The following is a 3,306-nucleotide window of genomic DNA, read 5'->3' as shown; positions in this document are numbered from 1 at the left end:
TTGGGAATTGTACGCTAACGTAAAACTTGTGAAAAGCTCTGATTCTTTGTTTGTTTTACATTTGAAACCATAAAGTGTGAATTATTTGACATTCAAAGTTAAAGAATTCTAGAGTTCAAGGCAAATAGACCATGCCGTCTGGTTTTATGTAGTTGGAGGAACATTTCCTTCAACATTAATTTGATCACAAGTTACATCCTATTTCCTGTGATATGAAAATAATTACAGAAACATTGTTAATACACAGCAAGTATCTGTCCTCACTCTTAGCTCCAGCTTCTGCCTCCAATACTATTTCAACACGAAGTGTTTCAGAACTGTCCTTCAATCATATTGTTCATTTCTCTGTGGAAGTATCAACCCATAGTTACTAAGAAATTGCTCTCCTGCCTCAAGAATACTACCAGGTGTGATGATCTCCAGCCTTCTACTTGTCTTTTCAACATGCATTTGAGTCCATGCAAGTTTTCTTTTGAACAGTTGTCATAAAAGCTTAAGTTTCATTGAAAATACCTCTTCAATAATTCATATTGTGTATTTACACTGGACATCCCACCAGTTTTATGAACATTAGAATAATCAGTATATATGCAGTGTGGGGCAATAGGAATTCTCCTTTCCTCTTAGAAAAATAACTTAGTTTCTTTTGTTCCTATTAGCAGATGAAAGGCAAATAATAAAGCAGTGAATAAAGGTGTCTCCAATCCTTATCACAGGTGTTTTGAAGTGAGCTGCCAACCAGATTTACATTAAATAAGTTACATTAGGGCTAGGAAAGAAGTATTTCATTTTATTGTAATAACTATCATTCCTGCAGCCAGTGCTTCAGCTTGTGAAGCTGTTCCCTTCACTCTGTGCTCAGTTGATTTCCAAGGCAGAGGTTTTACAGTCTCTCTTCCATCCACATGGCAAAGTCATTGGAAACTGATTTTTGACTTGCCATGAGCAGATTGCAAGAGACCAGCCAGCTACTCCCTGCTAGTGTCAAGGTGCCACATTTGCATCTGGAGTGGTTCACTATCTCATAGGCTGGCCAAAAATGAAGGAGGATTTCAGTCTTTTGATATTGTAAAGGCAAACACTCATGATTTTTGCTAGTGAGTTTCCACTCTGATCCCAACATAATAAAAGTTTTTTTACTAGTCTGTACTTAAGAAAAGATAGATGATGTCTGCTTTCATTGAGTGATCCTGGTCATGAATAGTTCTTTGTAATGCAATAGAATATAAGAGACCTTCTTATCAGATTCCAATTAGCTTTTGCAAAATTAGGTTTTGCAAAATGGACATAAATAGATACAAAGTGTCTTGTCCTGAACTTGTCCTAGAACTGCCATTAACATACAGGATTGAAATCAACCTGGAATAAATATATATACATATATATATATATTTGAAAGAGTTAACAAAACCTTACTAAAACATTACAGGAAGTTTAAAGGTGACAGATGTCTTTAACTTGTCCTGTTCTAACTAGTGACAGCAGTCAGAGTAATAGTTCGTTCAGCAGAAAAAGATGATAGGCTAAAGTTGGGATGAGTAAGATTGGTTGATAAATCTCTTTTGCCATGCAAGACCACATTAATTATGTTAATTATTAAGGAATGAGATAGACCTGAACCCTCTACTAAGAATATAAGTAACTGATCTGAAGAGTGGACAGGTGCATAGAAAAGAGTATTGAAGTATTACTCAATTGTTCCTAATTCAGTGCCTTTTCCTTAGAGTACCTAGTACTATGCCTTACACCACATGGAAAAACAAAGTCTCAGTTAGGTAAGTGCCAAAAGCCTCCATGTTTTGGGAAGTTTCTTTGCAATTCCCACAGTTACAGGTTGTTTTGTGCTTTGAAGCAGGAGGGTTGATACCCCTTTGGGCTTAATGCAAATGTCTGAGATGAGGTTTCTTGCTCTCTGGACTGGAACTGGAACCAATTACAAGCTGCAAAAAGAAGTTATTCATACACTGTTCAGTTCATATATTTTTAAACCATCTCTTGATCAAACTGTAATAGCAACTTTACTGCATATGTGAGAAATTTGCATTGCAAATGCACATAACTGTAAGGCTATGAGCCAGACCTCCTACCCTGCCCTATTCCTCCTCACCACATATTTGGCTTGTTCCTTAGATCTAATGAAATGTGCAAAATGAGCATGATGGTTCTGCCCTTTGTTGATCTCTGGATTTTCATAAGCTTGTAAGGTCTCCAGGGCAGGAATGATTTCTAACCAGCCTCTAAGCTTTTTCTAAATACGTATAATTAGGTTTGCAAAATTGCTTATGTTTTAAACTTGGATCAGAAATCGTGAGCTGATTTCATTCAACTTTAACAAAATATTTCAGCTTTAGCATAGATGAAAGCATAAAAAAAGCATGAGATTAAAAGAAATTGGTGTATTATAAGCCACTAAAAATGGCTTAAAATGAAATTTTACCTCTAGTGAGACCAATAGCTGCTGTAAATCAGTGAGTTGGTTCAGCATGTGCATGCAGTTTGTATGTCTGCTTAAAGATATTTCATGGAAGCTTTTGGACAGCTTTAAGCAGTGATTTCCAGGTATCTCCTGAAATTCATCCCTCCTCCACTCCTGTTTATTCCTTGTCCTCTGGAGCTTGGCCACAGACTTGCCTTTCTCTGTCTTCCTTATTGTTTTGACCATCCCAACTACCACCTTGTTGCCAGCACGACGTTAGTGATAACCAGTAAAACTTGTTAGTGTGGGCTCTGCTCCAGGCCACTTCTCCCAGGAGAATGAGTGGACACAGGATTTATCTCCATGGGTAGGTTCAGAGGAGCTTCAGAACCTCTGCTTGTTGTCCAACCAGGATGGCCACATGGTAGCCCTGAGAGCCCTATCAATGTGTTAGCTAATCAGCAAGGTAGAGAGGCTGGATTAGGTACATGAGCTATGCTGCTTTTGGATGAGACCTGGTTACACCCACGCAGCTTGTAGTGCTGAACAGAGGAACTCTACGATCTGTTTTTATCTGTGCATGTAACATTTACCATTCAGGGGAGCTATTCTACAAACATTTCTTCAGATCCTAAGTTTTATCTTTTAGGGTTGTTATAAGCCTTTGTGAAGGCTAGGCTTTGGCAAAGGAGACATGCTGCTTTCTGATGAAGTGGCAGGCGGCTTCCTTCAAATCATAACTTTAGCTTAATTGCTTTTGAAAAATGACACAATGTGTTGTTGTATCTTGCAAGACATTAAATGATGTGGAAAATCCATTAGAGATCCCGCTGAGATGTGGATAACACCCGAGGACCAAACAAGCAGCTCTGTATTTGCTAATTTCCAAA

The sequence above is a fragment of the Pelecanus crispus genome, chromosome 4, assembly GCF_030463565.1.
Source record: "Pelecanus crispus isolate bPelCri1 chromosome 4, bPelCri1.pri, whole genome shotgun sequence".
Lineage (NCBI taxonomy): Eukaryota > Metazoa > Chordata > Aves > Pelecaniformes > Pelecanidae > Pelecanus > Pelecanus crispus.
The sequence above is the reverse complement of the archived record's forward strand: the minus strand, read 5'-3'. Positions refer to the sequence as shown.